The 12,087-nt window shown below is 42.5% G+C and overlaps 1 non-coding gene across 1 annotated transcript; it reads right to left on the minus strand.

Annotated features, from left to right (window-relative positions):
* Positions 1–5,454: 5,454 nt before the first annotated feature.
* On the minus strand, positions 5,455–5,560 carry LOC140837524 (small nucleolar RNA R71). Its single transcript, XR_012119355.1, has one exon. It is a non-coding gene; the product is annotated as a small nucleolar RNA R71 (small nucleolar RNA).
* Positions 5,561–12,087: the final 6,527 nt, after the last annotated feature.

Below are 12,087 nucleotides of genomic sequence, written 5' to 3' on the forward strand. Positions count from 1 at the left end.
TCGCTGCCTCATATTCAACTCTGATTGTGAAAACACATATTTCAGGCTTTTATGATCAGAATAAATCTCAAACTTCTCACCGTATAGATAGTGTCACCATATCTTCAATGCAAAGACGATGGCAGCCAATCAAGATCATGAATTGGGTAGCGAGTCTCGTGTGGCTTCAACTGTCGTGAAGCATAAGCGATAACATGTCCTCGCTGCATCAGAACACAACCCAAACCTCTATGAGAAGCATCGCAATATACAACAAAACCACCAGTACCTGATGGAATAGTCAAGATCGAAGCACTGGTCAGCCTCTTCTTCAATTCGAGGAAATTGGATTCAAATTCCTCTGACCAAACAAATGATGCGTTCTTATGAGTCAACTAAGTAATCAGTTTGGCAATACCTAGAGAAATCTTTAATGAATCAACGATAATATCCTGCCAAACCCATAAAACTGTGAATCTCTGGCACAGATGTTGGTCTCGACCAAGAAATCACGGCTTCAATCTTGCTGGGATCAAATGATATACCATCTACGAATATAATATGACTCAGAAACACAATCTGTTTCAACCAGAATTCACATTTCGACAATTTGGCATACAATTTTTCAGCCCTCAGAATTCTCAATACAATTCTCAGATGCTCAACATGATCAATCATATTCTTCGAATAAATCAAAATATCGTCAATGAATATAATCACAAAATCATCGAGATATTTCTGAAATACACGGTTCATCAGACCCATAAATGCAGCTGGGGCGTTAGTCAACCCAAACGGCATGACAATAAACTCATAATGTCCATACCTGGTTCTGAACACTGTCTTTGAGATATCAGAATCTCTGACTCTCAGCTGATGATATCCAGATCTTAGATATATACAGAAGAACCTTGCAACTGATCAAATAAATCATCAATACGAGGCAAAGGGTATTTGTTCTTTACCGTTGCCTTGTTCAGATTGCCGATAGTCAATACAGAGTCTCATCGAACCGTCTTTCTTTCTCACAAACAATACTAGTGCACCCCAAGAAGAAACACTTGGTCTGATGTATCCCTTGGCCAGTAAATCTTCCAACTGCTCTTTTAACTATTTCAATTCAATTAGTGCCATTCTGTACGGAGCTCTAGAAATCGGAACTGTAACTGGTACCAATTCAATGTTGAAGTCTATCTTTTGAATCGAAGGCAAACCCGGAATCTCATCTGGAAAGACGTCAGCAAACTAACACACCACTGGCAAGTCAGTCAATGATGAACTCGATTTCAGTAAATCAACTGAATAGACAAGGAATCCTTCTGCTCTTTCCTGCAATAATCGAGTCATAGACAATACGGATATTAAAGGGATTCTAGATCTGGAACCCTTACCGAAAAATTTCCACTCCTCAGCCATATCAGGTCTGAATCTCACAATCTTGTGGAAACAATCAACGGTAGCTCTGTACTTGGTCAGCATATCAATACCGATAATACAGTCAAAATCAGACAACCCAAGTACAATGCAGTCTAACTCAATCTCATGCCCGTCATACTGTAGCATACAATGTTTCACAGAATTCACTAATATCAAACATGTCCCCAAAGGAGAAGAGACAGACACTACAGCAGATAATGACTCAATAGGCAATGCATGACTCAATGCAAATTGTTCAGAAATAAATGTATGAGAAGCACGCGTATCTATCAATACATAAGCAGGTAACCACGTAAAGAACAGTTACCTGCAACAACATCATCTGGTGCCTTCATGGGCCTACTCCTCTGTCAAAGTAAATACTCTGGCCTACTTTTTAGGAGGCTGGCTCATAGTCTGGCTTCCTCCTGGCCTCTGCTATGACGGAAGTATTCGGTGGTGGCTGAAAGGAATGAACAGCATGACGATCTTCCCCCCGTCTGGGCCACTGATCCAGATGACTCGCTCCCTGAGATCTCTTGGAACCTCTCTGTGGACACACCCTAGCAAAGTGTCTCTGCTATCTGCAGATATTGCAACTACCAGATACTCATTGGCATTGCTCTGTGGGATGTCTCCATCCGCAAGTTCTGCAATACACCCCGGTATAACTCTGGCTCTGTCCGGAACCACTGGAGCTCGACTGCTGCTGCCACTTTAGAATCTGGGAGGTGGTTGTTGTGGTCTCGGTGCTGGGGCAACATACGAATCTCCTTTCTGTCTCATCAGACCGGCTTCGGCTCCCTTGGCTCTGTTCAGGGCATCAGCAAAGTTATTTGGTCGCCATGTGTTCACCAATGTAAATATCTTGGGATTCAGCCCATTGATGAACTGATCAGCAACCGCCTCGTCATTCTCAGTCACGTGTGGAGCAAATCTCAACAAAGTAGATAACTTGGCCACATACTCCTCTATGTTCAACTGACCCTGTCTCAGGTTGGCAAACTCTGCCCCTTTGTCTTTCCTGTACGACACTAGGAAAAATCTTTGATAGAACCCAGTTTTAAAGACATTCCAAGTGATACTCGTCCGTCGATGCTCCAACTCTCTCTTCGTCGTAATCCACTAGTTCTTTGCAAAGTCATGCAACTGGTGCCCAATCAATCGAACTCTACGCTCATCAGTGTAATCCAACGAATCAAACAGCATCTCAATGTTATCTAGCCAACATTCACAATCAACTGAAGTCTCAGTACCCTTCAGAGTCGGCGGTTTGAACGACTGAAACCTCTTCAGTAACGTTTCCATCGAAGTTGCTATCACATCCATCGGATTAGCAGATGTACTGCCCTGTTCTGGGACTCTTCGGGGAGGCATATCTGATTATCAAAATGATTAGTTACTTAATACAACAATTCTGTTTCAGTCCTCCTCCGATCATCTTACTGCTGATCAAGAATCTGTTCTGATTCATTCTCAAACAATACATATTACTAAATCAAATCAGATAAATCAAGTAAACATGCTAGAAATCAAGTGCAAGGAAAGAAAACTCATTCTACCCCGCTAATTAGCTCCTATCTCAGTCTAATTAGACCTATTGCTCTGATACCACCTGCTGTGTGGACCCGAACCTAATTCGTCTTCTTAATCATTATTAATGAATCGATATAACAATTAAATAATGTGGGAGATAAATTTTTTTTCTTAAAAGATGCAAGTGCGGAAACGTAATGTATTCGATCTGATATACATGTCAATATAAAAGTACAAGTCTTCTACAACATTTATTTATCTCGAAATCAAGTTCCGTCACTATATCAAGTACTGAAAATCGATCTACTCTAAGTTCGGATCTCCACTGCTAATTCTGAATCTCTCATCCTCTTCCTGATCCTGATCCTGCCCCACCTGTTGTCATGCACACATACAAACAAGAAAACAGCTGGATAATTCCGGTGAGAATATAATCTCAGTATAAATGATAGGTGTGGTTTTTACGCGCTTTATTGCATTAGTTTTAGTTGTGTTTGCATTGTGCATGCATGCATTTCATTTACATTTTGTTCATTTTAGAGTACTCATTTGCATATTATCATGTCTCACTATTGGGTATGAATCTGCAGGAAAAATGGTCGGAAAACCAAAAAAGAGAGCAAAGTGTACAAAATAGAATGCCTAGGGACAGAATGAGTGGCGCCCGAGCGGTACTTTTCTACCGCCCGGGCGCGAAAGATGAATAGCTGAAGGATTTTTACAGAAGAGTCGGTGCTCGAGCGGTACTTTTCTACCGCCCGAGCGCGAATGCCGCACTTCCCAAGCATCTTTACAGAAGGTGTGGCGCTCGAGCGGTACTTTTCTACCGCCCGAGCGCCACCTATTTTTGGAAAATATCATGCGCGATTCCATTCCTTATTTTCAGAAGGAGAATGATATGGAAGGTTTTTGGGGACGACTTGGAGGGCATTCAGACGGATTTCTAGAGGAGCCACAAGCTTTTGGAGAGCACTTTGCGCTTGGATTGAAGATTCGTGATTTTCCGGGCATCGTTCTTCGCAGATTTCGTCTCGCCTAGTATTTCTAATCTAGTTTCTTTCATTTTAAACGTTGTTGCGTTTATTTTTACTATGAATTCTAGTAGCTAAACCTTAATATTTGTTGGGATTCAAGGGGATCCTACCCCAAACTTTGATTTGAATTAATTTACATTCGATTGTTGCGTGATTCTTGATTATACTGTTATTTTATTGTGTCGTTAAAGCGTAGCTAACTTTAACGCGTTTTCATATCACGAGTGAGTTCGAGAGAATAACGAGTGATAGGATCGAGTAGTATAATCCGCGGAATCTACAATTTACATAGATATATGAAATTGGATACGCGCCGATAGTCATAGTCCTTAGGGTCGAAAACTAGGGGATTTCATAGATCGAAATGCTGATTCACTCGTGATAAATAATTAAAGATATTTAATTACTTCATTGAGTCGAATTAGTTTGGCATAGCTCGAGAGGGTGTGTTCAATAGAATAGGAAATCCTGTCGGAAGCATATAAACACGATCGAACAAATTAACGAATTAATACGGGGTAGGTGAACCAGAATTCCCAACAAATTCATTTATCATTGAAATTTAATCAATTGATCTAGCATTCATATCTCATCATTAAATTCTTGAACTTGTTTGTTTAGTTTCATTAAATTTTATTAGTTATAAAACAATCACTCAATTTTCGTTGCTAAAGTTTAATAACTGGAATAATAATTGTGAAACACAGTCTTCAGTGGATCGATACTCGTACTCACGTACACTATTCTATTACTTGACATCGTGCACTTGCGATTACATTTTGAGCATATAAAAACATAATTTATTGAGGATATCACAGTGCAAGTTTTGCTCGATCAAGTTTTTGGCGCCGTTGCCGGGGACTGTTAATCTACAATTTTATTTTTAGTTATTTCCTTCAGCATTATTTTATTTCTCTTGATATAACACTTCATATTTTATTACAGATATCCCTTCCAGTGCATGCCAAAGTCACTTGACGTGGAGCTTGAGTTCGATCCTGAAATTGAAATAACCTTCCGCAGGAGAAGACAACAACAGAGGCTTAAAAAACTGATGGAGAGACACGAGCCAGAACGTGAGGAGGAACAGCATGAAAATAGACAAGTCGATATGCCACGCCGCATACCGATGCTGGAGTATGCCCAACCTTCTTTGGAGGATGCACGCCCTAGCATTGTGAGGCCTATCGTGCGGGCAAATCACTTTGAAATCAAGCCCGCCATAATCCAAATGATTCAGAACACAGTCCAATTTTGAGGAACTGCAATGGATGACCCAAACACGAAATCGCAGATTTTCTTGAAATTTGCGATACTTTTAAATTCAATGGAGTTTCTGATGATGCTGTTAGGTTGCGTTTATTTCCTTTCTCCTTACGTGATAAAGCTAAAGCGTGGTTAAATTGTTTGCCTGTAGGTTCGATCGCTACATGGGACGACATGGCGAAAGCATTTCTCATCAAATACGTCCCTCCCTCCAAGACCATGAAGCTACGGGCAGACATTACAACATTCGCTCAATTCGATCAGGAATCTTTATATGAGGCATGAGAACGCTTCAAGGACCTACTACGAAGATGCCCACATCACGAGTTACCACTTGGGTTAGTCGTTCAAACATTTTATTATGGTTTGCTCACTCCTAACCGTACTATGATAGATGCTGCTGCTTGTGGAAACCTTTTGAGGAAGACTGCGGAAGAAGGATATGAATTGTTGGAGGAGATGGCTGCTAGCAGTTATCATCCTCAATCTGACAGGAACAACCAACGGAGAAGTACAGGAGTTCACCAGGTAACTGATTTTTCTGCTATTACTGCACAACTTGATGCATTGAACAGGAAGCTGGATGGCTTGAACGTGGGTGGCACAGCTATGCGTCTTCAGGAGATATTCTGTGAGAAATGTGGAGGAGAACACTATGTGAAAGACTGTCAAGATGGAAATCCCTTCTATGTGCGAAATGAGGCACCGGTGAATCAAGTGGGAGTCCAAAACCGCCTAAGGAATGACCCTTATTCGAACACATACAATCCTGGGTGGAGGCAACATCCCAACTTCTCATGGGGCGGTCAAAACAGTCAGAATAGACCGCAAGGAGGACAACAATATGGGAAACAACCGATGTACAGATCCGATCCTCCTAGAGAAGAAAAGTCCAACTTGGAGCAAATGATGTCTAAGTTTATTTCATCCACTGAAACTAGACTTCAAAACCAAGATGCATCGATAAAAGGGCTCGAGAACCAAATTGGACAGTTGGCCAAGATGATCGCAACTAGAGAGCCGGGCACCTTGCCAAGTAATACCGAGACTAATCCAAAAGAGCAAGTGAAGGCCATTCAGTTGAAGAGTGGGAAAATTTTAGAGTCGAAGGGAAAGGAAAAAATTCAAATACCGGATGAACTAACAGAGACATCCAAAGGTAAGTCTTCTAACTCCACACCAGCACCCACTGCACAACCTAAAATTGTTATACCTCCTCCTTTTCCTGCTGCATTGAAAAAAGCAAAACTAGATGCACAATTCGGTAAGTTTCTCGAGGTGTTTAAAAAATTGCATATCAATATTCCCTTCGCCGATGCTTTAATGCAAATGCCTAGTTATGCTAAATTTTTGAAGGACATTTTAGCAAATAAGAGGAAGTTGGAGGGTCACATGACAGTGAACTTAACTGAAAATTGCTCTGCTTTGGTGCAAAACAAACTCCTACCGAAGCTAAAGGACCCAGGGAGTTTCTCTATTCCTTGCATGATTGGTGATGTTGTTTTTCATAAGGCATTATGTGATCTTGGTGCAAGTATTAATCTTATGCCATTGTCTGTGTTAGGAAACTTGGGTTGGGAGAGCCTAAGCCGACGAGGATGTCCTTGCAACTAGGCTGACAGATCTGTCAAGTACCCCCGCGGAGTGATTGAGGATGTGCTAGTGAAAGTGGACAAATTCATTTTTCCTGCGGATTTCGTGGTGCTCGACATGGAGGAGGATACAGAGATGCCTCTAATTTTGGGGAGACCGTTCCTTGCAACTGGCAAGGCACTTATTGATGTGCAAGAAGGGAAGTTGAGATTGAGAGTGGGCGAGGAAGAGATTACTTTTGATGTTTTTAATGCACTTAAGCACACACTGCATTCTGATAGTTGTTTTAGAATTGATGCTTTTGACTCTCTTGTATCTCACTATGTGCAGGATGCTCTTAGGGACCCTTTGGAGGCCACCATCACTACTGAATTGGGAGAAGAGGAATTGGATGAAGAAAAAGCTGAAATAGTGGCACACTTTAATGCCAACCATCCATGGAGAAAGCCAATAAGGATGCGACTGGAGGATCTAGGAGAACGAAGAGATTTGACCCCTCAAAGGTCAAGCATCGAGGAGCCACCGACACTTGAGCTAAAGCCGTTGCCTCCACACCTCAAGTACGTGTACTTAGATGAGAATAACACTTTACCTGTCATTATTTCTGCTGCTTTGACAGATGTGATGGAAGACAAATTGTTGGAGGTTCTGAAAGCGCACAAGGGTGCATTTGCGTGGAAGGTGGCGGATATCAAAGGGATCAATCCATCAGTCTGTATGCACAAGATCTTGATGGAAGACAAGTACTCACCTCTTGTGCAACCTCAGAGAAGATTAAATCCAAAGATGCAAGAGGTAGTAAAGGCAGAAACGATTAAGCTTCTCGATGCAGGTATTATCTATCCTATATCTAATAGTGCATGGGTAAGTCCAGTTCAGTGTGTGCCAAAGAAGGGTGGGATTACTGTGATTACAAATGAAAAAAATGAATTGATACCCACTAGGACAGTTACGGGATGGTGTGTGTGCATTGATTATAGGAAATTAAATGACGCTACCCGTAAAGATCACTTTCCACTTCCTTTTATTGATCAAATGCTTGAGAGGTTAGCGGGTCATGAGTTTTATTGCTTTTTGGATGGGTATTCTGGGTATAACCAAATTATGATTGCACCCGAGGACCAAGAAAAAACCACTTTCACTTGTCCTTATGGCACTTTTGCATTTAGACGGATGCCCTTTGGGTTGTGTAATGCCCCTGCCACTTTTCAACGATGCATGACCGCTATATTTCATGACATGATAGAAACCTTTCTTGAGATTTTTATGGATGATTTCTCGATTTTTGGCTCTTCTTTTGATAAGTGTTTGCAGAACTTGAAGGTGGTGTTGATGCGATGCGAGGAGACAAATTTGGTGCTGAATTGGGAAAAATGCCACTTCATGGTACAAGAAGGAATTGTCCTAGGGCACAAGATTTCGGAACAAGGGATTGAGGTGGACAAAGCGAAAATAGAAGTCATCAAGAACTTACCACCACCATCCTCAATAAAGGGAGTTAGAAGTTTTCTAGGCCACGCCGGTTTTTATCGGCATTTTATAAAAGATTTTTCAAAAATTGCCAAACCCCTATCTTCCTTACTTATGAAAGAGGTGTCATTTGATTTCAATGCTGACTGTTTACAGGCATATGAGAAATTGAAGGAGCGCTTGGTGACGGCTCCTGTCTTGGTAGCACCGGATTGGGATCTATCTTTCGAGATCATGTGCGACGCCAGTGACACTGCAGTAGGGGCCGTACTTGGCCAGCGGCAAAACAAGGTATTTCATACAATTTACTATACAAGTAAGACCTTAGATGAGGCCCAATTGAATTATGCAACAACTGAAAAGGAATTACTTGCAGTAGTATTCGCACTTGACAAATTTCATTCATACCTTGTTTTGTCCAAAGTAATTGTATTCACTGATCATTCTGCCCTTAAATACTTACTTGCTAAAAAAGATGCAAAGCCACGCTTACTTCGGTGGATTTTATTATTGCAAGAGTTTGACTTAGAAATCAAAGATAAAAATGGGGTTGAGAATGTGGTAGCAGATCACTTGTCTAGATTAGAACTTATTTGTGATTATTCGGTCGATCGTGCTATCAATGACTGGTTCCCTGATGAGCAACTCTTTGAGGTGAGAAATTGCCCTTGGTATGCAAATTTCGCTAACTTTCTTGTCACAGGCACACCTCCACCAAACCTATCATTTCACCAACGAAAAGAAATTCTTTTCTGACGTGAAATACTATTTTTGGGAGGAACCGTTCTTGTTTAAGATTTGTGCAGATTCCATGATTAGACGGTGTGTTGCAGAGGAAGAATTTGATCAAATTCTCAACCACTGCCATGACCGTGAGGTAGGTGGTCATTTCGGACCAACAAGGACGGCATCCAAGGTACTTGAATGTGGCTTTTATTGGCCAACCCTCTTTAAAGATGCTCGTTCTATGTGCTACATTGTGATAAATGCCAGCGGTCAAGTAACATCTCTAACCGTCATGAAATGCCTTTAAATAATATCATTGAGTGTGAGGTTTTTGATGTGTGGGGGATAGACTTCATGGGACCGTTTCCTAGTTCTTTCACGAAAAAATACATCTTGGTTGCGGTGGATTATGTGTCTAAGTGGGTAGAGACAGAAGCGTACGCCACTAATGATGCTCAAGTGGTCTTAAAATTTTTAAAGAAAAACATTTTTAACCGATTTGGAACACCCCGAGCAATCATCAGTGATGGTGGCACTCATTTTTGCAACAAACTCTTTGAAAAACTTTTGGGCAAATACGGTGTCACACATAAGATATCTACCCCTTATCACCCCCAGAATAGTGGTCAAGTGGAAGTGTCTAACCGAGAAATTAAGCGGATTTTGGAAAAAGTGGTAGGTGTGAGTCGGAAAGATTGGTCGGTGAGGTTAGATGATGCTCTTTGGGCATATAGAACTGCGTTCAAAACACCAATAGGCACGACACCGTACAGATTATTGTTTGGTAAAGCATGTCACTTACCTGTCGAATTAGAGCATCGGGCATATTGGGCAACAAAAGCACTAAACTCTAACTTTACTGATGCAGGTGAACGACGTTTGCTTCAACTAGATCAGTTGGAGGAGTTCCGAAATCTAGCATATGATCTCGTACTAACCTACAAGGAAAAAACGAAGAAGGCCCATAACAAGCGGATCATCGAGAGAGAATTCAAAGAAGGTGAAAGTGTCCTACTCTACAACTCCCGGTTGCGACTTTTTCCTGGAAAATTGAAGTCACGATGGTCCGGTCCATTCGTGATCTCGAAAGTTTATCCATCAGGAGCTGTAGAATTGAAAGATGGGAAGGATGGGACATTTACGGTCAATGCCCAGCGCCTAAAGCACTACATGGGTGGCACAATTGAGCCACAACTTGGAATCACCCGGTTCCAAGGTTCCAAGACATGCCGAACTGAGACGGACCAACAGTCAAGCTCTCGACTATAAATTGAGAACTACTTTTCTTCCCCTTCTCTTGCATTTGATTTAAATTTTCTTTCGTGTCCATTTATTTATTCTCTCTTGCTTTTGTTTTATTTTATTTTTTAAAAAAATAAAATTTGAAATGGGCAGAGAGGTTCGCGCTCGAACGGCAATTTTATACCGCCCGAGCGCAAACGCTTACCTCGGGATAAAAGTTCTCGAGAGGTTGGCGCTCGAGCGGTAATTTTCTACCGCCCGAGCGCAAACGCTTACCTCTGGACAAAAATTCCAGAGAGGTTCGCGCTCGAGCGGTAACTTTCTACCGCTCGAGCGCGACTACTTTTAAGTCGCGAAACCCGATCCCCTTTCTTCATTCTGCACGCAACTCCCCCAAAATCTCTCCCCAAATCCCTAATTCCCCCTCACTATTTTCTTCGATTTTCTTGTGCAGGTTGTCGATTCCTCCTCCAATCTTCGGCAAGGCGAAATTTCTTCGTAGGAACACACGCATATTCCATCAATCAGGTCTTCTTCTCCGGTCACCATCTTCATCTTCAACTCTTCAAACACAATGGCTCCCAAGAAGCAAAGAGGTAACCCCAGTTCTTACTCTTCCTCTTCTTCGTTTGATAGAACCCGCTTTGTAAGTGAGGCGGCTCGGAATAGATATGATCATGCAAAGCTTCACCGAAACCCCATTCCCGAAAGGGGATTTCGTCGCCAATTTGAGGATAGATATTTAGAGCCCCTTGTGGACTTGGATCGAAGGGGATGGAAAAAATTTAGTGAGCACCCTCAAGCTGCAATGGTGTCGGTAGTTAGGGAGTTTTATGCAAATGCTTGTGAGCGAACTGATGGGAGAGCTTTTGTTAGAGGCAAGCTTGTGCCGTTTGATTCGGCTACGATTAACGCCCTCCTAGAAACAGCGGAGGTTGACGACTCCAACTACCAGGCATTGATTGTTGAGCCCAACTACACGGAGATTATCGAGACTTTGTGTCTTCCGGGGGCTACATGGAAACCACTAGGGGGACCCCCGAGTTGTTTCGACGAGAAGTATTTGCGCACCACTGCTGCCATGTGGTATTTATTTGTGGCCCGGCGGATGATGCCAGTCTCGCATAAGAGCGAGGTTCAAAAGGAAAGAGCGGTGCTACTGTTTGCGTTGACCCAAGGATACAGCATCAATGTGGGCAGACTTATAACCTCTCAGATCATGCTGAGTGCTCACAACAGCCACATCGGGCTTTTCTTTCCGACGATCATATCCGAACTGTGTGCACGGGCTGGGGTACTTTTCCGGGACGACGAGGAGTGGCTTCAACCGATGAAGCCAATTTGTAAGGAGGATGAACAGAGAAAAGAGCGAAACGACGGGCGGACTTCCCCACTCAGGAGGAGGAAGCCGGTGGATCTAGCACTGCCGTCCCACGCCGTCTGCCACCACAACCCCGCAGGCGGACTCAGAATGATAAGATGGATGAAAATCTCGCCTTCCAAGCGCATCAGAGTCAGTTCAACTCTTACGTCACAGACCATTTATCTCACCTTAACTCCATGATGCGCTCTTTGCTTGTGCACGGGGGCGTTGACCCAGGGTCCATCCCACTGACTCCACTACCTCCTCCCCCATTCCAGTTCCAGTATGATTATTTTCAGCATGGGGATGCCGCAGGAGTGCCACCGCCGGAGCATGATGAGGATGAAACTTGACTAGGGGAGTTTATTGTTTTCCCTTATTTGCACTTTATTTCTTTACCGCTTTCTGTCTTTCTTTCTTATCGTTGTTTCAGTCTAGCATGTTTTTAGCTTTCATGTTTAT

This window comes from Primulina eburnea, chromosome 7 (assembly GCF_022965805.1).
Source record: "Primulina eburnea isolate SZY01 chromosome 7, ASM2296580v1, whole genome shotgun sequence".
In the NCBI taxonomy this organism is placed as follows: domain Eukaryota; kingdom Viridiplantae; phylum Streptophyta; class Magnoliopsida; order Lamiales; family Gesneriaceae; genus Primulina; species Primulina eburnea.